We start from the raw sequence: 25,106 nt of genomic DNA, 5'->3' as shown, positions 1-25,106 counted from the left end.
TATTGAAATAAACGATATCGGAATTGAAAAACAACTGCTATCACTTAGTAGCGGAAAAGCATCCGGACCAGACGAGATACCCTTAAGATTCTACAGTGATTATGCTAAAGAACTTGCCCCCTTTCTATCAGCAATTTATCGTAGATCGCTGGAAGAACGTAAAGTACCTAGCGACTGGAAGAAAGCGCAGGTCGTTCCCATTTTCAAGAAGGGTCATAAATCAGATGCGAATAATTATAGGCCTATTTCGCTTACGTCAATCTGTTGTAGAATAATGGAACATGTTTTGTGTTCTCGTATTATGACGTTCTTAGATAATACAAATCTCCTTCATCATAACCAACATGGATTCCGCAAACAGAGATCATGTGAAACTCAGCTCGCCCTATTTGCCCAAGAAATTCACAGTGCCGTAGACACTGGCGAGCAGATTGATGCCGTATTCCTGGACTTCAGGAAGGCATTTGATACGGTTCCGCACTTACGTTTAGTGAAAAAAATACGAGCTTACGGAATATCGGACCAGGTTTGTGATTGGATTCAGGATTTCCTAGAAGAAAGAACACAACATGTCATTCTTAACGGTTCAAAATCTGCAGATGTAGAGGTAATTTCGGGAGTACCGCAGGGAAGCGTGATAGGACCTTTATTGTTTACAATATACATAAATGACTTAGTTGACAACATCGGTAGCTCCGTGAGGCTATTTGCAGATGACACGGTTGTCTACAAGAAAGTAGCAACATCAGAAGACTCGTACGTACTCCAGGAGGACCTGCAGAGGATTAATGCATGGTGCGACAGCTGGCAGCTTTCCCTAAACGTAGATAAATGTAATATAATGCGCATACATAGGGGCAGAAATCCATTCCAGTACGATTATGCCATAGGTGGTAAATCATTGGAAGCGGTAACGACCGTAAAACACTTAGGAGTTACTATCCGGAGCGATCTGAAGTGGAATGATCACATAAAACAAATAGTGGGAAAAGCAGGCGCCAGGTTGAGATTCATAGGAAGAATTCTAAGAAAATGTGACTCATCGACGAAAGAAGTAGCTTACAAAACGCTTGTTCGTCCGATTCTTGAGTATTGCTCATCAGTATGGGACCCTTACCAGGTTGGATTAATAGAAGAGATAGACATGATCCAGCGAAAAGCAGCGCGATTCGTCATGGGGACATTTAGTCAGCGCGAGAGCGTTACGGAGATGCTGAACAAGCTCCAGTGGCGGACACTTCAAGAAAGGCGTTACGCAATGCGGAGAGGTTTATTATCGAAATTACGAGAGAGCACATTCCGGGAAGAGATGGGCAACATATTACTACCGCCCACATATATCTCGCGTAATGATCACAACGAAAAGATCCGAGAAATTAGAGCAAATACGGAGACTTACAAGCAGTCGTTCTTCCCACGCACAATTCGTGAATGGAACAGGGAAGGGGGGATCAGATAGTGGTACAATAAGTACCCTCCGCCACACACCGTAAGGTGGCTCGCGGAGTATAGATGTAGATGTAGATGTAGATGACGAGAGCAGCAGGCACATTTTCCCGTAGGTAGTATTGGGCCGCGATATCGATGTTGACCTTGAACCCATGAACCGACCCGGATCAAATGCTAATCATTTCTGCAGAACGTACTAATGTACATGTCCTGTGAATATGAACGTCCTGTCTCTAGTCGTTGAAGGTGCTTTGAACAAGAATGTAGTTGTGATTTTAATTACGTTTTATTTCAGCTTTGTGTGATTATAGTTGAAAGTGATTGTGAGTATTAGTGGTACACATTCCACAAGGATATCTATCGTGATAAATAAAAAAAATCTTAGCATTGCTAGAAAATGTTTGAATATTCACCACCACTAGCCAAGCAGCCTATTAATCTTTTGTAGGTATCACTGTTGCAGTCAAGGTGAGTGCTATCAATGGGCCAACGACGAAGCCATACCTTCTACGCAGGGGGGACAACTTTAGAAGACGCAAGGTGAGTGGAAAGAACATTCGCGACGTGTACCAACTGCAAAGCCGTCGTGGAATGCGAGCCAAATTCATCTCTTTCTCAGCAGTAACCACAAGTGGACATGTTGCAAACTACATCCGCATATATACTCCTCGAGCCACTGTATTGTACAGTGAATGGCGAAGGGTACTTCGTACCAATATCAACTATTTATATTTCTGTGCATTGACGTGTAGAGTGACCTAATCTATCGTGTTTTATTCTCATGATCACTAACGGAGATTTATTATGCTGGCAGCATAATGATTGCACAGTCTTCTTCGAATACTGACTCTCTAAATTTATCCGACAAGGCTTCCCAAGATCTGTGTCGTCTTTCGTCCAAGGATTGGCATTTCAAGACCTCGGATATAAACAATGGTAAGGGACGAAAGATGGTTCCTTTGAGAAGCTGTGCGCTAAAATTTCAGTAAAATCTCATAGATACGTTAAGTCTATCCACAGTGATTTATTTATTCCGATTAGTCATTATTTCAAATATTACTTATTTGTAAAAGCGAAAATTCTATCCAACATTTTGTTCTTAGAAATCTGTCAATGGATACGTCGTTTGCTTGCAAAGTGAGTGCGCTTAACATGGCTTAGCAATGACTTAGCGCTGTTTAATTGCTGGGTGAGTTAACGATACATTACTGTGAAACCTCTCATAACTAAAAAAACTTAAAAATTCTGAATTTTTTAAATTATGATTTGCATTACCGACTTTTGCACCGACAAAGTATAACAAACGCTGAAATTAATCTGAGTCAGCACAATATAAAATTTCATTTTATTATTGCCTCACTACAGCATGTAGACAAGTTCAAATGGTTCAAATGGCTCTGAGCACTATGGGACTTAACATCTATGGTCATCAGTCCCCTAGAACTTAGAACTACTTAAACCTAACTAACCCAAGGACAGCACACAACACCCAGCCATCACGAGGCAGAGAAAATCCCTGACCCCGCCGGGAATCGAACCCGGGAACCCGGGCGTGGGAAGCGAGAACGCTACCGCACGACCACGAGATGCGGGCTGTAGACAAGTAAAAGGATAATCCTTAACATTCCTGCCATTATATTGTCATGTAAACTGATGTCAGCCATGGTGAGGGCACAACTTACCATTGTTTACTTGCTTAAATAATTATTCATGTTTATCCCATTAGCAACAATCTTGGAAGCGCATGTGCGTTCAGGAACATATCCAGGATGTTTATCTGCGTCGTAGTTATCCACATCATTCTCGGACATCTACACGGACTTCTACAAATCGCGCCTGATTCGCATTTTCCTGGCACGAACACCGCACGCATTACTACTACTAGCAGCCGTGTTTCGGCAGTTACCACTGTTTACATACACACATTCCGACAGAGTTGCCATTAGAGGGAATCTGAAATTAGAGGTAGTTCAAATGGCTCTAAGCTCTATGGGACATAACATCTGAAGTCATCAGTCCCATAGACTTAGAACCACTTATACCTAAGGACATCGCACACATCCATGCACGAGGCAGGATTCGAACCTGCGACCGTAGCAGCAGCGCGGTTCCGGATTGAAGCGCCTAGAATCGCTCGACCACAGCGGTCAGCAATTAGAGGTAGAGCTACCATTTCAACTAATATGAATAAAGCACATTATTGCAATGTTTTAAACGCAATAACGCTGTTTCTCGTCGCCTTCCAGTTATCATTCTTTATAGCTGGATTTTCATTTAAGTTTTCAGAGCATTTCTGTTACACTTTCGTGTGGACTGTTCCGCGCTGTTACGGATCTAGCAGCGCGTCATTGACTTCATTCGACGCTTGTTACCATGCTGTATTCATAAGGTTTGCAAATAACGGAATAATACAGTTGATCGTACTAGCGTCTCGTATACGATTATCTTGGGAAATGTGTTCCATTTTCCCAGTGCCGTTCCAACGAACCTTCCGTTGCCTTCTCTAATGCTGACTTTACGTGATCATTCCATTCCATTACATATCGCTTCTAGATGCGTGTACAACGTTACGTGTTCAGAATGTTCACCAACAAACTTGCTAGCAGATATTATAGTGTTCTTTCTCTTTGTTATTGGCTTTATCTTACACTTACCCACATTAAAGAGACTTGCCATTCATGGCACCAGGTGGAACTTAATCCAAATATTTTTGCAGTCTTTTACTATCGCCAACGACGATACCTTCGTGCACCAAACAGCGTCGTCAACGAACTATCGCATAATGCTGCTTGTGCTGTCTGATAAACCGTTTAACTACATTGAGAAAATTCCTTACGACACACCCGACGTTACATTGTTTCCATCCAACATCTTCCGTTGAGTAGGATTTATAATGCGCTATTAATCAAATATTCCTTGGGCCAATTATAAATTTTCGAAGATACTCCGTATGATCGTGATTCGCTTAATAATCGACATCTACCTCTTTTCGAGACACTATCCATATGTTCAGTTGATCTTCCAAGTCATCTCCGACAACATTACGAGTCATCGGGAAACTAGAGGTTTTATAGATTTCAATTCGGCCCCCGCTTTTTTTTTTTTTTTTTTTTTTTTACCGTATTTCGAAACAGGAGAGAAGAAACAGAGTAAAAGTTAAACGCACCTAGACAATTAGGTAACAGGAGACCGAATACCACTTGTCACACTGGGGTGTAGGAAGGGAAAAATTGTTAGAGAAACACTTTTCCATTCGCCTGAACTACTGAGAGCAAAGTCTAGGATTTTTTGAGACCAGCTGAGCCCTCTAACTTACGCAGAGTGGAACCCGGAACACCCAGCGAGCAGGAGGAATATGAGCCGGCCGGCCACAGTTTATTCAATACCTCGCAAATCTGATGCTGTAAACACCTGTTTGCCCAGCGTAACCAGGGAGCCAAATAAAGCAAGAGAACAAGTTCCAACGCGGGGTCAGGTTACTCGCTTAGCGGACCGTCGCAGCTGACCGAAGCGATCCCGTGCGCGTAATTAACAAACCTGAAACAAGTTCTTGCTCTTCCCCTCGCCGACTCTAATTACTCACAGTCTCCCTGGGAATTTTTGTGCGAGCGTGCAGTAAACGATAGCAACTTTCCACGGTAATAGTTACTGTGTAAGCGTATAGTCATATCGCTGCGTGCTGTCCACATCGATACCGCGCTCCCTCTGGTAGTGAGAATTTAATTGTTGATCGCAGCACTTAAGTTCAATACTAGTGAGTTTGCGATGTGCTCGTGACCAGATGTAGTAACGGTTTATACGTTGTGGATAATGAAACCGCCTCCAAACGCTACCAGTCACGCTCGATGACATACGCCGGGTGTTAAAAAGGTACTATAACACATTTCTTGTCTAAAAGCAGGTCAGTTTTATTCATGATTCTAATACACCATATTGTGCTCCTCTCTGTTGGCTAAATAACGCTATTTTTTAACATGATCTCCGTACAATGCGACGGTCTTACGTCGCCATACTGGGAGGGCCTCTATGCCCAGATGGTACCACTCTACTGCTGAACGTCGGGACCAAAGTCTTGCTGCATCAGCAACCTTCCCATCATGCACGTACTGCTGCCCGAGGAGTGCATCCTTCATTGGGCATAACAGACAGAATTCGGAAGGTGCGAGATCCGAACCGTAGGAGGGATGAGGAAGAACACTCGAACGAAGTTTTGTGAGTTCTTTCGAGGTGTCATGGAGAAGGAAAAGTTTGTTGACACTTTTCAGGCGTCTAAGAGGCTGAAGTCGTTTCTTCAAATCGAAAATCGCAGGAGGCACATCTGTGTGTGGCTGGCCGGCACGCGAGAAATCGATCAGGTTTGCGTGACGTTTTTGTGATGATGAAAGATGCCTCGTCCAACGACTCACCGTGCTTTTGTTCGGTCTAATATTTATCCTACGCAGCTTGCAGTGGGTGTTTTACTCCCAAGGAACATGCGCCGGAAGACTAAAATTGAGACCGTGTGCCTACCGGTACATGCCCTGTCAAAATCACCATGCTCGCCATTAAAAATCTTCGTAATCTGTTAGTTCTAATATATATGAAAAGGATACGAAAGCAGACACTGACTTCATAGAACTGAGAAGTTTAATGTCTCTAGTACAAGGCACGGTACACGTTCCTAACGTTTCTAAGTACACGAGCTGACTTTCACTCTTATTTCGGCTTTTCTGACGTAACCTTACTTCTACCGATATTTGCTAATGACACGCTTCTAGTACTGTTGAGTTCTGAATCCCGTCCACGAACGCTGCAACATTTAACAGATTTATCGAACTTCTCACGCCAAGCGGACATGTAGCGTCCAGCCACGTCTGACATTCATCTCCGGCCGGAGTGGCCGAGCGGTTCGAAGCGCTACAGTCTGGAACCGCGCGACCGCTAAGGTCGCAGGTTCGAATCCTGCCTCGGGCATGGGTGTGTGTGTGTGATGTCTTTAGGTTAGTTAGGTTTAAGTAGTTCTAAGTTCTAGGGGACTGATGACCTCAGAAGTTAAGTCCCACAGTGCTCAGAGCCATTTGAACCATTTTGACATTCAGCCACTACTCTCCAGTACCCCTGCCGTACGCGCCGCCCGTAACGTTTGGCTCCAAATCGAGCTTCTCGATCACTGGGGGTTTCCCTGGCGGCAGTGCTGCTGCGCTAGGTCACTTCCTGTAAGGTACAGGTATCGATCCTCATAGAGTAACTATATCTGCAACCTTACATAGGTGAAATGTCGGGAAAGAAATAGTACTATCCTGGATGCACGCCCGAGAGGTGATAAGCTCGGTTCTTATCTTAGAAAGTCGTTTAGACTGCTTTAATTTAGTGTTCAATCCAGTTTCAGTAAAGAAGTCATATTTCTTACTTAGTTTCTTTGCTGCAGGGTACCAGGAACGAAGGAACTTCAGCAACGAAAATCAGCCAACATCGTATGCACACAGTACGATATATGTAACTTTAAACTTGAATAGCCGTTTGAGGATGAACCTGTTGGTTCGAAACCAGTGACGGCACTATATGTTCTTAATAAACAGCATTATTAACAATACCTGGCTTTTGTTTTTACTTTATTGAAAGCAATACATACGCGCTTTAAGTCAACCCTTCTTATGTCGTGTCGCACGAACTAATTTGGAAGTCTCTGAGCCTGTCGTGTGTAAATGACTGGAGCAGCTTCCGTGATGGACAGACATTTTTTTGTTGCACGTGACATCTGCTTCATGTTCAATCTGCAGAGCCCTATCTTTTGGAGGACGTAGATTCTACGTTATTGTACTGGCGGTCTCGCTGTCGCCGTGTTGTTTCACAGTGTCTCTTTTTTTCAAGTGTTATATGCTCTCCTTTTGTTCAGCGCTGTGGTCAGATGCAGAGTGTGAACAGAAGGGGATTAGTGTTGCTGGAAAGTAAAACGCTACAGACTGCAACGTAGATGCGATTCCGTCTGCACTGTGATTGTGGGGGTACGCGAGACCAAGTGACGCTGTTACATGATAGCTGTCGGTCGTTCTACGATTCACTTGGGTCGGTATCTGCATTCGCTTTGTAGTACAGAGTAGTTACTGCGGCTACATTGCTCACTGCTAAGGAATGTGGTCCTCTAATTATGCCTGGTCGTGAGCTCACCTGCAGTGGTCAAACAGAGCGCGCCGAGCGCAGACAAACGGCACCACACCCGTCTGTTGCAGAGCAACATTTCCATGCCATACATAACCAACGTGACTCAAAGAGCGCGCTGCTAATTACAGGCTCTACCTAGCAAAATCTCTGATAAATATTCTGTGAGTCTTCCCAGTGCTGTTTCTCAGAAGCGATGACGCAATTAGGTAAGTAAGAAAGATGGAATCTTAAGCGAAAGCGGACACGCAGCGGCCATGCATAAATTAACATTACTACGCTCAAGGAGTAAATCATAACAGCGTGTATGAGACGGTGACGTAGTCTTTTTTTCTGGTTCTGAAGCGAAGATATGACCCTGAAGCAGCGCGCGCATCCGAACGCCCCACTGTGAAGTCATAATCGATTCATGTGGATGAAAGCTGTGTCAAGTCAACGGTGTAACCAAGAACGGTGACAAAATGGGTGTTTTAGTGGACGAGTATTCGTCAAGAGTGTTAAACTCACACGCTTAGTTTGCGTTTCCGAACGTACTTGAGAAAAATGGTCGGGATTGATACTACAACAGTGCCTAGTTTAGTCTCTTCCCGCCATGTCCATCACAGTTCAATAACAATCGTCATTTCGAGTGGATGTTTGATATCATTAAAAGCGAGAGAGCAGAGAAAATATATTTATAAAGGGTGTCCAAACCCTCAGGGTGAAAATTATTCAGATAATAGAGGATCCTGGAGCAGCTATTTTCAGGTAACGAAATTATTATTTCAGGCAGTTTTGAACAAGCAGTGGTTGTCAGGAACATGTTTGTGAATTGCTTGTGTATAAATATTGGTGGTAGTGCATTGAAAAACAATAGATTATCCTCTGTGATGTTCCCGCGATGAATTTTTTCGTATTAAGTTATAATAAGCCACTGATGTATGAAACACCAGTAGAAACTTAGCAGAAATTGTAAAATTTTGCCGGCCGCGGTGGCCGAGCGGTTCTAGGCGCTTCAGTCCGGAACCGTGCGATTGCTACGGTCGCAGGTTCGAATCCTGCCTCGGGCATGGATGTGTGTGATGTCCTTAGGTTAGTTAGGGTTAAGTAGTTCTAAGTTCTAGGGGACTGATGATCTCAGATGTTACGGACAATCGATATTCATTACAACGAATTTTTTCCTAATACACGTATTACATACCACCTACATACATAAACCATTGTGCCATTTAATACAGCGCACTGTCATCTAGTAACAAAAATATTTGGGATTAACTGTAATATAAGTAAAAATAGTTAAGGAAAATCCAACGTAACGATTATTTTTGAGTGTTTACCACAAGTATGGTTTTATTATATGATATATGATGATACACTGGTGCATCTTCTTCAATGAAGTACGTTCTTTTTTGGCTTTTTCTATTTATAATCGTGAAGCTGGATTTTCCATAATTGGTTTTACTTATATTACAGTTACTCCCAAATATATTTATGACTAGATGCTGTGCACTACATTCAGTGGCACAATTGTTTACGTATGTAAATGGTATGTAATACGCGTATTGGGAAAAAATGTTTTTTTTTTCATTAGACTATTTAAATATTTAAAAAAAAGCTTACCACCTTTTCAGATCTGAAGACGGCAATAAACTGTAGTCTTTCCTATAAAAATAATTTTTTGCGATCTGGGCAAATAAAATTTCTCTAGTAAAAAGATTACATTTTTCAAATCTATACATCCCTCTGCTACTGGCTATGTCAGGTAACCTTGACAGGAATTGTTTGGTCTCGTTGTACAACAGACACAAAGGATACTTGAGACAGGGTAGCAAAATCTTGTGATGAATGTATTGCGAAGAGCGACCGTCCCGTTGAATAGCTGCTACATGCTTAAGTTTTTTTGTAAGGTGACGTAAAAAGCAAAATATTCGCTTCCTATGAAAGGAAGTATCTGGGCGGGGGAGATAGGGGAGGAAGACGGGGCTGTGGCTAAGACATGTGTACGCAATATCGTTCCTTCTAGAAATACTAGTCCCTCAAGATATGCAGAAGAACTTCTTTGAAGTCTGGCAGATAGGAACTGAGGTACTGGAGGAAGTAAAGCTGTGAGGGAGGGTCGTCAGTCGTGCTTGTACAGCTCAGTCGAAACAGCATTTGCTCGCTAAAGGCAAACGTCCCAGTTCGCCTCCCGTTCCGGCACACAACTGCAATCTGCTAGGAAGTTTCGCATCAATGCACACTCAACTCCAGAGTGAAAATTCATTTTGGAATATTAATTTAATGGAAGGGGTGGAGAACTTTAAGCACAATTTCTTACAACAAGCATACTAACACTATCACTTTATAATAGGTATCTACTACGTAACTAACTCCGTCCGAACAGGGCTTGAAGGCAAAACAGTACCGACCGACCGCCATGTCATCCTAAATTTTTTCATTAGTCTTCTGACTGGTTTGATGCGGTCCGCCATGAATTCCTCTCCTGTGCCAAACTCTTCATCTCAGTCTAGCACTTGCCTACGTCCTCAATTATTTGCTGGATGTATTCCAATCTCTATCTTCCCGTTCAGTTTTTACCCTCTGCAGCTCCCTCTAGTAACATGGGGGAAGTTATTCCATGATGTCTTAACAAATGTCCTTATCATCCCGTCCCTTCTTCTTTTCAGCGTCTTCTATATATTTCTTTCCTCTCTGATTCTGCGCAGAACCTCCTCCTTCCTTACCTTATTAGTCCACCTAATTTTCAACATTCGTCTGTAGCACCACATCTCAAATGCTTCGATTCTTTTCTATTTCGGTTTTCATACAGTCCTCGTTTCAATATCGTACAGTGCTGTGCTCCAAATGTACATTCTCAGCAATTTCTACTCAAATTAAGGCCTATGTTTAATACTAGTAGACTTTTCTGGGGCAGGAATGCCCTTTTTGCCGGTGTTAATCTGCTTTTGATGCCCTCCTTGCTCCGTCTGTCATTGGTTTACTGCCTAGGTACCAGAATTTCGTATCTTCATCTACTTCGTGATCATCAATCCTGATGTTAAGTTTCTCGCTGTTCTCATTTCAGCTACTTCTCATTACCTTCGTCATTCTTCGATTTACTCTCAATCCATATTCTGTCCTCATTAAGACTATTCGTTCCATTCAGCAGATCCTGTAATTCTCCCTCACTGTCACTGAGGATAGCAATGTCATCAGCGAATCTTATCATTGATGTTCTTTCACCTTGGGTTTTAATTCCACTCTTGAATTTTTCTTTTATTTCCATCAGTACTTCTTCGATGTATAGACTGAACAATAGGGCGAAAACTACACCCTTTTTAATCCGAACACTTCGTTCTTGGTCTTCCACTCTTATTATTCCTTCTTGGGTCTTGTACATGTTGTATATTACCCGTCTCTCCCTATAGATTACTGCTATTATTCTCAGAAATTCGATAATCTTGCATCATTTGCCATTGTCGAACGCTTTTTCCAGGCCAACGAATCGTGTGAACGTGTCTTGATTTTTCTTTAGTCTTGCTTCCATTATCAACTGCAGCATCAGAACTGCCTCTCTGGTGCCTTTATCTTTCCTAGGGCTAAACTGATCGTCATCTAACATATCCTCAATTTTCTTTTCTATCCTTCTGTATGTTATTCTTGTCGGCAACTTGGATGCTTGACCTTTCAAGCGGATTGCGCGATAATTCTCGCATTTGTCACCTCTTGCAGTCTTCGGAACTATGTGGATGATGTCTTTTCCAAAATCACATGGTATATCGCCAGACTCATACATTCTACATATGAACTTGAATATTCGTTTAGACACTTCCCCCAATTGTTTCAGAAATTCTGATGGAATGTTATCTATCCCTTCTGCCTTATTTGATCTTATGTCATCTAAAGCTCTTTTAAATTCTAACACTGGACCTCCTATCTCTTCTATATCGACTCCTGTTTCTTCTTCTATCACATCAGAGAAATCTTCTCCCTTATAGAGGCCTTCAATGTACTCTTTCTATCTATCCGCTATCTCGTCTCCATTTAACAGTGGAATTCCATTGCACTCTTAATGTTACCACTCTTGCTTTTAATTTCACCGAAGGTTGCTTTGACTTTCCTATATGCTGAGTCAGTCCTTCGGACAATCCTTTCTTTTAGATTCTCACATTTTGCATGAAGCCATTTTGTCTTAGCTTCTTTGCACTAGCCGGCCGTGTTGGCCGAGCGGTTCTAGGCGCTTCAGTCCGGAACCGCGCGACCGCTACGGTCGCAGGTTCGAATCCTTCCTCGGGCATGGATGTGTGTGATGTCCTTAGGTTAGATAGGTTTAAGTAGTTCTAATTTCTAGGGGACTGATGACCTCAGAAGTTATGTCTCATAGTCCTCAGAGCCATTTGAACCATTTTTCTTTGCACTTCAGTGACTTGTATTTCTTTATTCCTGAATTTCCCTCTACATTTTTGTACTTGCTTCTTTTGTTGATCAACTAGAGTCTTTCTTGTGTTACCCATGGTTTTTTCGCGGTTATCTTCTTTGTACCGATGTTTTTCTTTCCATTTTCTGCGATTGTCCATTTTAGAGATGTTCATTTCCTTTCAACCAAACTGCTTCCTGAGCTACTCTTTATCCCAGTATCTATAGCCTCAGAGTTCATGGGTATCTCTTCATTTTTTATTATTTCCGTATTCCACTTCATTGCTTCTTCCTGACTAGTCTCTTAAACTTCAGCCTACTTCTCACTACTACTAAATTGTGATCTGAGTCTATATATGCTCCTAGGTATGCCTTACAATCGAGTGCCTTATTTCAGAATCCATGCCTGACCATGATGTAATGTAACTAGAATTTTCCCGCATCTCCCGGCATTTCCCCCCCCCCCCCCCCCCCCTCCCCCTGTTGTGTGATTTTCTATACCTCCTGCTCTTGTGATTCTTGAACAGAGTATTCGCTATTAATAACTGAAATTTATTGCAGAATTCAATTAGTTTTTTTCCTCTTTCATTCATTACAACCGCATTCCAATACCCCGTGACTATTAGATTTTCATCTTCCTTTACGTACTGAATTACCTGTTCAATATCCTCTTATATTTTTTCTGTCTCTTCATCTTCAGCTTACGACGTCGGCATGTACACCCGAATTATCGTTGTTGGTGTTGGTTTGCTGTCGATTCTGAGGAGAACAGCCCTATCACTGAACTGTTCACAATAGCGCACTGTGTGTCCTACCTTCCTGTTCATAACGAGTCGTACTCCCATAACATCCTATACTCATCTGACCAGAAATCCTTGTCTTCTTTCCATTTCACTTCATTGTCGGCCACTATATCGAGACTGGGCCTTAGCATTTCCTTTTTCAGATTTTCTACCTTCCTACCGCGTTCAAACTTCGGACATTCCACGCCCCGACTCGTAAGAAGTTATCCTTTCGTTGGTTATTCAGTTTTTTGTCACTTTCTGTTGTGGATTGGCAAGAGAGCCAACCCACTATGAGAGGAAGCCGAAAGGCACGCGTTTTAACTCACGCAGGCTGGCGTGAGGTCTGGAACAGGTCAAGGAAATGAGACTAACAAAAAAGGACGTAGCTGTGGAATACTTAACTTTAATCCATAAAAGGTGAACATCGCTCTTGACGGTACATGTTTTACAGCATCAATAGTAACTGGTAATGGCGCCTTGCTAGGTCGTAGCAAATGACGTAGCTGAAGGCTATGCTAACTATCGTCTCGGCAAATGAGAGCGTATTTTGTCAGTGAACCATCGCTAGCCAAGTCGGCTGTACAACTGAGGCGAGTGCTAGGAAGTCTCTCTAGACCTGCCGTGTGGCGGCGCTCGGTCTGCAATCACTGATAGTGGCGACACGCGGGTCCGACGTATACTAACGGACCGCGGCCGATTTAAAGGCTACCACCTAGCAAGTGTGGTGTCTGGCGGTGACACCACACCTTCTACTTGGCAATCCACTCCCGGAGATCCAAATGGGGGACAAGTTGGGAATTTTTTGACAGTGGAGAGATCATCATGACAGTTTTTCAATTACAGGCCATATGGGCTGGCGATGTATATTACGTATTTTTAACGCAGTGGTTCCATTGCGTTCTGCATCCTCATACCGTTGATGATTGCTGATTCTTCCGTCTGTAGAGGCAGTTTCCCACCCCAAGAGCAAGAGAGTGTCCTGAATTCTGTCTGCACCTCCGCCCTCTTTAGCAAAGCCATTGGCAGAACGAAGGTGACTTCTTATGCCGGAAGTCTCCAGCCACCAATCTGATGATTTTTATACAAAAATTGGAGCAGTGGCGGTGTTCGAACCTGGGACCGATTACTAACCAAAATCGTTACCCCTCAGGATATAGGCGCCACTTTACGAGGATATGGAGGGGCATCTAGTCAGCGTACCACTCTCCCGGCCGTTGTTAGTTTTTGTGACCTGAACAGCTACTTCTCAGTCAAGTAGCTTCTCAATTGGCCTCACGAGGGCTGAATGAAACCCGCTTGCCGATGGTGCTTGGCAAACCCCGACTGTCACCCATTCAAGTGTTAGCCAAGCCCGAAAGCGCTTAATTTCCGTGATCTGACGGGAACTGCAGCAAGGCCGTTGGCGTCAACTACATTCAGTGTTCCTGACTAAGAGAGAAAACATGATATAACATTTGTACATCTTAATTTACTGTCAGCCAGGCAATGTTCCGTTACATGGTAATACCTTTTATATTCATATTACAATAGATTTTAACATGTCTGGCGACACGAGGAAAGACCTTGTAAACTGAAGTTACAACGCTACTGGAAGCTGGCAGCTTTCATCTGTAAAGAGAATAAGAGTGACCTGCAAAATAGTTCTGAGATTTAACGACTAATGGTTCTGGAAGCACTGATACTGATACTGATACTGAATCGATAAGTTCGCGCAGAATGCCAGTTTGGTTTGCGAAGTTGTGCCTCCTCTTTCCCCTGTCCCTTGTTTCGTACGTCACAACTCCAAACCGAATTCCGTTCAGGATATTCTACGCTCTCCATAATTTTAACCTTAAAAGGTTTGCTACAACCCGTTTACATACCTTTTACTTTTATTACAGTGCTCTCTCTCTCTTTTCTCTTTGCGTCTCTGTCCTTCCCTCTCTGGTACTCTCTCTGAAACACACACACCACACACACACACACACACACACACACATACTAGCGCGTGCACAAACAGTGCCGGCTGTCAGCGGTGATGTACTGAACACGGACTAGGGCCCCCACTGGCTAATGCGACGGTGTGAAATATACTGGCGTACACGCGGATAATACACACAGCCCACACAATGGAAGGAAGCAGTTCCTCGCAGCAGCCTACATGAAGAACGGAGTTTCTTGTTCCAAGAGACGGGGTACAAATACATCGCTTCCTTTCCTATGCGTGGTATTGTCCCAATAGAAACAAGAATTTAACGCTATTGTTCACTTTCTGTAACGTCGTCAGTCATTTAGGGGCAAGCGATGGTAATGGGAGGCTACGTGCGTGTTTCAGTACACGTGTATAAAGCATACTACAGTATCTGCGTTGCTCCGAAATTCAGTTTGTCACATAACACAGGAAAGCAAACTCGACAGCAGAAACCAGTGACAGTGCCCGCTAAATCATTAGAATTTCTTCTATAATTTCTGTAAGTGCTTTTTGGAAGATTATATAAACATACGGTGGTAATGACTGATTAGTTTCTTGGGTGCGCTATTTCTTTGTCGTGTATTGGGCTTTCGACAATAATTAAATAATCTAATAAAACAGTCAAAGGACCTGTAAGGAAGTAATAGTGGAGAAGGGAATGAAATAAAGCTGTAGCGTATTCATGAGGTTATTCATTCTGTGTATAGAGCAAATAGTAAAAAAAATCGAGGAGAAATTAAAGTTTAGAGTGAGAAAATAAAAAAAATCAGTGTTTGACAATGACGTTGTAATTCCGTCGCACATGGCAAAGTGCTTGGAAGCTCAGTTAAAACAATGGATATTGTCTTACAGTCTGTTTAAATCAGACGATGCTGAGAGACTTAATACGTCCACGATAGCCGTGCGTGTTAAAAGCGTTCTAGGGAGTGGGGAGGCGTGCGCCGGTCCCAGATCGAATCAGTCGGCGAATTAGCGGCGAGGATCGGTATGCCGGCCAGCCTGGCCGTGCTTTTTAGGCAGTTTCCCACATTCTACGAGGTGAATACCGGGCTGGTACCCAACTCGCCTCAGTTACACGAGTCGCAATCATTTTCAAACTTTCGCACACTTTCACATGAATAACATCACAGGCGGACACCTGGGGTAGACATTTTCCGTTCCGGGTGGTAACGAAGTGGCGATAGGAAGAGCAGCCGGCTACCCCCTAAAGTTAACGAACACAATCTGTTAATAACCATGCCGACCCAGCGCCACTGCGGGACAAAGGCACAAGAGAAAGAAGATGCTGACGGAAATAAATTACGAAATGAGACAATAAAGGCAGTAGATGAGTTTGGCTGTATAGGTAGCAAAATAACTGCCAATGGACGACGTAGAGAGAATGTAAAATGTAGAGTGGCAGTAGAAATAGAGGAATGTGAAAAAAAGAGAAGAATTAAGTTGATGAATGACATTTTATGTGCACCATCCACCAGGAAAGTTACAAGACTGATTTTAATTCTGGCGTATAAGCGACGTCAGCGCAGTAACTACGTGGCAGTTTGAACTGACAACTGTGAACAACAGATGTGCATTCAATCATTCAGTTGTGAGCAGGGAGTGTTAACTAGTTAGCGTAGGGCCGTAATGCGTTAACGTTGTTGTGTGACAAATCGCAATGGAGCATATTGTCTAAATCACGTGTTCAAGACTTTCCCAGAATGTTTTGAAGACTGGAAAAAGTGTGTGCTGAGTTTGTCCCACACAGTGGAAACAATGGCGCGTGGACGCCTTCCGTGCCTTGACTGACATGTAAATCGCGGACAGTACTTTTCCAGAAAAAAAATCATCACAGGTGACGAGACTTGGCGACATCAGTACAAATGTACCACAAAACGATGAAGTGCAATGTGACGTGAGTGTTGAACAACACCCTGAAGGACTTTTCTGACAATTTCATACAGTTATGTGAACGCTCTGAGAGTTGCACTCAAATGGTGGAATGGGGGGGGGGGGGGGGGGGGGGAGGAGAGCGAGGAGTTGATGTAAAACACCTGAAGCATTTAAGTTACCATCTTAACTTTTCACTATTTTTTTATTAATATAATCTCGAAATTTTTTGACTAACAGGGTGTGGTGTACATAAAGAAGCCTGCTTGTTTTATAGTTTATTTTGATTATGGCTTGCCAGAAATTGGACTACAAGCCTATCATCAACGGTAATTTAGTTTCCTTCGTGTCACAGACAAGGAAGTGCTAAAAACCAGATACATTATACAGCCTCTAAAGATGGACGTGTACCCGATATTGGAACAGCTAAAATAAAAATAATCAATAAATTTCAACCTCAAAATTATATCAACGTATTTTAAGAAACAAATCCTCATAACAACTAACATGGCGATCACCCAACAACAATATAGGTAAATTCCGAACTGATCATATCGTAATATAGTATCTATATCGCAAGAAGATTTTTAAACGTTCAAGTACGCTAAAGAGGAAGTATTGGCACAGACCACTGCCTAACACGAGTGAAACTGAATTTTAAGCCCAAAAATTCAGCAAAATAGTATCAATATCTCGTGCACAAGCTACAACTAAAATTCAACCAGTGCTATTAGCAAATATACTCGACATAAAATTGGGAACAACAAAGTGGTCATAATTTAATGATTTTTGATAACATATTTTAATACATCGATATAAATTCAATTATAATGAAAACAGTCAGCCTTGGTCACAATACAGAAGATAATTTATTAGTGGTGACCGGTTTCAGTCTACACATATCATCTTCCGACCGCCGCCCTTGTGGCCGAGCGGTTCTAGGCGCTTCAGTCCGGAACCGCGCTGCTTCTACGGTCGCAGGTTCGAATCCTGCCTCGGGCATGGACGTGTCTGATGTCCTTAGGTTAGTTGGGTTTAAGTAGTTCTAAGTCTAGGGGACTGATGACCTCAGATGTTAAGTCCCATAGTGCTTAGAGCCATTTGAAACGTCTTCCGACCATAAGGCACCTCCTTCTCCATGGAGGCGTTGTGTGGAGCCGAATAGTACGCCGGAAGGCATATTCGTCAACAGCAGTTGCTAACTGTGCCCAAATTCCCTGCGGCTAATAAGGACGACCACGAAAGGCTGAACAAGGGAATCGTAGGTGTGAATGTAGACTTTTCCGGCGTATTCCGCTGAAGAGAAGCCGTTGAGTTTCCAGGCGGGTGGCAGAGGCAATTCAAATTTCGCTACAAGTCGTCTCATAGCGCGACCTTTCTCGACGTCCGCAGGCGTCACCAGAGCCAACAGCAGGATCGATGTCTGCTGTCCCGCGCGGCTATGGCGCCAGATAGCGGCAGCTACGGGTGCAGAGTGGGGAGGAGGGGCCTATCTGGTATCGCACGGCGCACGCGGTGCTAGCCAAACGCGGCAGGCGCTATCTCGGAGCACGTCCGGCGGCCGTGCCGGGCTTCCGACGCCCACTGCCTTGCGTCGCTTCCGGCTCAGCGCGAGCGGCGACGACCACGACGAAGACGACGGCGCGGGCTCACCCTCCGTGACAGGTGTGCCGGCGCTCCCTAGCACTGAGCGCGACTTTCCTACGTTTGTCCGCGACGCTCTCAGTTCTGAGGCAAATATAACGATGTTGTGTTGCGTCCGAAGATGCAGAGGAGATTGGTTCAAATGGCTCTGAGCACTATGGGACTCAACATCTGAGGTCATCAGTCCCCTAGAACTTAGAACTACTTAAACCTAACTAACCTAAGGACATCACACACATCCATGCCCGAGGCAGGATTCGAACCTGCGACCATAGCGGTCGCGCGGCTCCAGACTGAAGCGCCTAGAACCGCTCGGCCAGATCGCCCGGTTGCAGAGGACACACCAGGACATTAATGCAACACTGTAAGTCGGAACTTCCGAGCCGTCCGGGGTGGTCGAGTGGTTCTCGTCGCTACAGTCTGGAACCGCGCGACCGCTACGGCCGCGGGTTCGAATCCTGCCTCGGGCATGGATATGTGTGATGTCCTTAGGTTAGTTAGGTTTAAGTAGTTCTAAGTTCTAGGGGACTGATGACCTCAGCAGTTAAGTCCCATAGTGGTCAGAGCCATTTGAACCATATGAAACTACCGACTCTGCTAGACAACGAAGACACACTTGACCAACACACATACACACACACACACACACACACACACACACACACTCAGATGTAAACGGTCGTGCAGTTCTCTCTATCTATTTAGACTGCTACAGGCTTGATAAGTGTAACAAATCAGCAGTAGCAACTCACATAAAAGAGACAGGCCACCCTTTGAAAATCGAAGACAACCTCGACATTTTATTCAAAATAGGAAAAAGTTAAAGAATGGATATCATGGAAGAAACTGAAATTTTCATACATAACACAAAGCATGGAGATAGCATTCTTAATGAAATAACCGTATTCAAAAACTCAAAATTCTTCAACAGTCTTAAGCCAGTTCTAACTCAATAGATTTAAGAAATGTCAATGTAAATAATTGACTAGAACCAAGAATATCGATACAAAACCTCGATAATCGATAAAGACTCACGTGCTACAGTCTGCCATCTTGTGTTGTGTGTATAACATCGAAGCAATCTGTCCAGTGGCAATCAGTGACAAAATATAATGTGCAATAGTGTAATGTCAATCAACTGCTCCGCCATTACACCAGTGATGGAAGTGAAGCAGCAAGATGTAAGTGATCAAGTCATATAAAAGCCTTTCACACTATTTTCTTAACGGATAACTGATACAGATCCATCTGCATCCGATACGGGCTGTGAAATTCATAGTGAACAACAAAGAAGAAAACCAGCAGAAGACATCACTGACTTCGATTTCTAGATATACACTGCCCCCCTCCTTCTCCCCAAATGCCACACCAGCAGCTACAGTAAAAAACAAAGTGTTCTGGATTAATCTAGTTTAAGACTGTTTATTTTTAAGTAACATTTCTCTATGAATATATGTATGTACAAACGCTTGAAGATGAACAGAACATGTTCGAAACGCGTTGCATTATGTTAGATTATGCATAAAATAAAAAGTGACTGGTAGCAGAAACTTGAAATAAATAACTCTCTACAGGTCACCACTCGTCTTCATCCTATTCTCAAACCGAATCCCAGGATCTACAGAGTGAATCACCTAAAACTTGCACCGCAAACATTGCGGAAATGGGTAGTGCTATTGATGTGCGAGTTTCATAGAATGGATTGGTAGTAAGGGGCTCTTGTTGTTCGCTGCTAAAAGGAACTCGTTAAACTTCGGTTACACGATAAATCAGTCTAATCTAAAACCGTAAATTCAACTAAATACCTAGGGATTATAATTGCGAACAACTTACATAGGAAAGAACACGTAGAAAATGTTGAGGGGAACGCTAACCAAAGGCTGCGTTTTATTGGCAGGACACTTAGAAAATGTAACAGACCTACTAAGGAGACTGCCTGCACTACGCTTGTCCATCCTCATTTAGAATACTGCTGCGCTGTGTGGGATCCTTACCAGATAGGACTGACGGAGCACATCGAAAACGTTCAAAGAAAGGCAGCACGTTTCGTACTATCGCGAAATATGGGAGAGAGTGTCATAGAAATGATACAGGACTTGGGGTAGAAATCATTAAAAGAAAGGCGTTTTTCGTCGCGATGGAATCTTCTCACGAAATTCCAATCATCAACTTTCTCCTCCGAATGCGAAAATGTTTTGCTGACACCGACGTAGGGAGGAACGATCGCCACGATAAAATAAGGGAAGTCAGAGCTCGTACAGAAAGATATAGGTGTTCGTTCCTTCCGCGCGCTATGCGAGATTGGAATAATAGAGAATTGTGAAGGTGATTCGATGAACCCTCTGCCAGGCACATACATGTGATTTGCAGAGTATCCATGTAGATGTAGATTGTAGTAATACTTAGAAAGTATTTTTTTATGCCACCATACACTTTTTAAAATGGAACAATGCCTGTTGACGTTAACAAACTAAAAGTAGGGTAAATTAGAATGACAGTGGTGTTTGTTGCAGGATTTTTGTGCGAGCCGTTTCGTATTGTGAAAAGATTCCCCGCTGACACTTGTCTATACCATCTCGCCAATAATTTATCAACCTCTTCAAGCAGTTATTTAAAAGTGGTAGTGTAACATTTAGACAACATAACAGAAAGAAACAAGTAACGACAGAATAAGGGGAAATTAATGGTGTTGCTGCTGTTGCAGTTGATCCGCACGCTAGCTCCCGCGCAACTGCACGAGGAAGTTGCAAAAATGGTTCAAATGGCTCTAAGCACTATGAGACTTAACATCTGAGGTCATCAATCCCCTAGACTTTGAACTACTTAAACCTAACTAACCTAAGGACGTCACACACATGCATACCCGAGGCAGGATTGCCGGCCGCAGTAGCCGAGCGCTTCTAGGCGCTTCAGTCTGGAACCGCGCGACCTCCACGGTCGCAGGTTCGAATCCTGCCTCGGGCATGGAAGTGTGTGATGTCCTTGGGTTACTTAGGTTTAAGTAGTTCTAAGTTCTAGGGGACTGATGACCTCAGATGTTAAGTCCCATAGTGCTCAGAGCCATTTGAACCGAGGCCGGATTCGAACGTGCGACCGTAGCAGGAGCGCGGTTCCAGACTGAAGCGCCTAGAACCGCTCGGCTACAGCGGCCGGCTAGAAGTTGCATTAGTCAGGCAAGTATCCTACACATTCTCCATCGACAAGGGTTACATCCGTGTCACTCTGACTCCATTGAGTGATTAATGGAGACTATTATGAGAACCTTGTTAACTTCTGTACATGGGCATATAAGACAGGATGTTCTAGAGGTAGCACGTATCTTGTTTAGTGATGAAGCGACATTTACCAATCATGGCCAGGTAAACAAGCGCTATTGATCTGTTGACAATCCCCACTGGCTTCGTCACGTGGAACATCAGCGTCCAAGGGATGTAAACGTGTGGTGTGGGATAGTGAACCGTCAGTTCATACGCCGTTTCTCATAGGCAGATCAGTGAACGCGCACAAGCATCACAGCCTCCTGACAGACCATCTTCCACGGATGCTAGAAGACGTTCCTCTGCAGACTAGGAGGAACCTGTGGCACCAACATGATGGCTGTCTAGCCCTAAGTGCACGAAGTACTACAAGACGTCTTCACAAATTGTTTTCAAATTGTTGTATAGGAAGCAGAGGACTTGCACCTTGGCCGGCCCGCTCCCCGGATTAGACGCCTGTAGACATTTGATCGATTGTCTCGTTATGGTCAGAATTTTTTTAACTAACGTATGCAACTGTGTTATTCTTTAGTATGGACTACCACAGGTGCTGTACGAGTGCCTGTGTGGAAACTTTTCAAAATACATCTCGTAGACGACTCGCACTAGAGTCCTGCAACAAACACCACTGACATTCTAATTTAGTCTAGTTTTAGTATGTTAATGCCAATAGGCATCGTTTCGTTTAAAAAAGTGTATGTTTGCGCAAAAAGGACGCTTACCAAGTTTGTTGACTGCCTAATAATACGAGCCCCTGACTACCAGTCATTCTGTGAAAACCGCATATGAACAGCACTTTCCATTTCCTCGATACTTGTTGTGCAAGTTTATGTGATTAACCCTGTACATCTAAATGTACTCCGCAAGCCACCAAATGTCGTGTGGCGGAGGGTACTTTGCGTAAAATTGTTATTCCTCACTTTCCTACTTCAGTCGCTGGGGGTGCGCGGGAAGAATTGTTGTTGATAAGTGTCCAGATCAGCTACAATCTCTCTAATTTTACTTCCAAGGACTTTACGCGAGATACACATAGGAGGTAGCAATACAAGCTGTTTAAAAAGAGTGACACATATTCCTATTGCAGATAGTATGGGTGAAAACTAGAAGAAAATCTCCTATAATTACATGTCTGGCAACCAACGGCTCATGTCATCTGCTTGTCACGTAGAAGTAGACGCTACAGGGAAGTAGACGCTACAGGCAGTGCTGTGTGTGGCTACCATGCGTACCAGAACATCCTTCAGATGTTCTTCGCAGTGAATCATGCAGTCTTTCAAAAACACCTGGCTCCATTCGGATTGCGTCGCATGCATGGGTCACAAGTTCGGTACGTTTGCACATTGTCACAACGAATAGCAAAAGACTCATGGCACGAATAGCTCTGTACATTGAGGTTGTTGACCTTGCAGAAAGACGACGATGTGGTTTATGTACCACGGAGCAGACGTTACAGAAGCGTGTGAACAACACCTGTGACGAAATTCGAATGGAGTCATGTGCACCTGAACGAGTGCGTGATTCACTGCGAAGAAGTGCTGAAGGATGTTTTAGCCTGTAGCGTCTACTTCTACGTGATAGATGAGGACAGATTGCGATACATATCTGCAGGTATTGGTTTCTGAACATATAATTATAGGAACGTTTCTCGTAATTATTATTTTTATTACTGAGGGTTGTTTGTTCATTCAGTATGTATTGTGGTTGTTCTTTGGAGGCGCTATAAATTCCAATTTCTTTTAGAGTCCATTAATCTGCCTTTTTCTATCCAATTCAGAGAGCACATAAACGTAAGCGAGATTTGCAGATCTTCATTTGGTGCACAACTACGAAACTTCAACCATAACACCAGCAGCATCTAAGAGATTCTTCTACATCTTGGACGTGGCGCAATAAATGCGTGGGTCCTCTGCAAAACAGTAACGAACAAGAAGATGGAAAGGAAGAAGTCATACTCCAGCTGGCGAATAAATTCAAGCGAACAAAAGGGCAGGAAGAAGACCAGAAAAAAAGAAGAGGATACGTGCCCAAAATCATCTAGGAATCAGAAGAAGTGGCAAATCAGCCTCTACAAAGTCAACAAGACCAGAGAGAGTCGTGTGTGGAAAATGTGCACGTAAAATAGAAATTACCTGTGTTTAGCGCGCCTAGCAGACTCCAATGACTGGAGTAAAACACACGCGAATATGATATGAACCGTATATCCTAAATGTGTTTAGAAGGTTTGGCACGTAGTTAACAAATCAGACTTCTTAGCATGGCTAACTACAAATCGGAATGAAATTTTCTTGTTAAAATAAGTAATGTATTAATTATCACGCTAAATTATAATTTTATAACTTGCAAAAAGATAGGGATTAACGTACAATGAAATTAATTTCTTGTTTAAGTCAGACATGAAAATAATTTATGTAGGGTTAAACTTAACCCTTTTCGCCACTTTAGGAATGTCAGAAAACCCGCCATTCTAGTGTTAAAGGAACAGTCACGAAGATCCACACTATTTACAGCATCCTTACGAATAAAAATAATACCAACTGAAAGGCAGGAACATAAGAAAGTCGCGCCGTAATTGCTGTTGTTACGGAGGTAAATGAAATGAACTGCTGGCGGCGGCCATGTGTCCTCCAATAGGCAACTGTTTCTTTGTATCCCTTTATTTCGACATACTTCATAATACTCAGATAAAAACACGATCTTCACCTGCGTCACACAATATGTGGCAGCGCATTACCTGCTCAAGGAACACTGAACAAGTATGGTTACAGGGCACGTCTGGAAGCTAAGCCAAAGACATTAGCTACGGCTATTCTTAGCATCTCACCTACTTAATACTCAGGCTATAATTTAGCTCCCCAACATTCGTACTCAAGAGGCAAAAGGTGGAAATTATGGGAGGAAATGGTAAAGGAGAGAAACGAACAGCAGAACAAATTTAGTGGGTGGCCATCCGTTGCGCGTTTTGTTGCTGTCTTTTTCCTTGACCTTGAACAAAATGATAACGTCACCAGTCGCACGTACGCACTAAAATGGTAAAATAATGTGAAATATGATGATTACTGATGAGCAACGAATGTTAATACATTTCATTTAAGCTGCTTTTATTGTCTGAAACAGTCTTCAAGTACATATTTCAATTCGTTTCGCATGTAATAGACAAAACTCAATATCCAACACAAAATATCACACAATAGATAGCCATAACTTATTCGAACCGTCTAGTGCTCTAGTACACATATAGTTAAGCACCTCACTCCACCGTGGTTTCGTGGTGTAGCGGTTATCACGTCTGCTTTACACGCAGAAGGTCCCCGGTTCGATCCCGGGCGGAACCAAAAAATTTTAACGTATACTAAATTACGTGCAGTAGCTAAGTAAACTTGGCTGCAACGAAACGATAGTAGTACAGCCATCCACAATCATTTTATTTTCATCAATTCAACAAGGAATTCCACCCAAAATTCCTGAAATTGTACATCACGCTAGGAAAGGATAAGTTACGCAATAACTTAAATTTAACTATACACCTAGTCGAAGGAAAGAAGTAAGTAAGAAAGTAAGTTAGGGCGGTTTGACTTCCTGCAGACAACAAAGCAGAAGTTCAAATTGAACAAGTAGAAGGAAACTGGCACTGGCCTTTCT

The 25,106-nt window shown here is 43.1% G+C and overlaps 1 non-coding gene across 1 annotated transcript; it reads left to right on the top strand.

Annotated features, from left to right (window-relative positions):
• The first annotated feature begins 24,726 nt into the window (after positions 1–24,726).
• Positions 24,727–24,799, top strand: Trnav-uac (transfer RNA valine (anticodon UAC)). Its single transcript has one exon. It is a non-coding gene; the product is annotated as a tRNA-Val (tRNA).
• Positions 24,800–25,106: the final 307 nt, after the last annotated feature.

This window comes from Schistocerca serialis, chromosome 5 (genome assembly GCF_023864345.2).
Source record: "Schistocerca serialis cubense isolate TAMUIC-IGC-003099 chromosome 5, iqSchSeri2.2, whole genome shotgun sequence".
Taxonomy (NCBI): Eukaryota; Metazoa; Arthropoda; class Insecta; order Orthoptera; family Acrididae; genus Schistocerca; species Schistocerca serialis.
The sequence above is the reverse complement of the archived record's forward strand: the minus strand, read 5'-3'. Positions and strand labels throughout refer to the sequence as shown.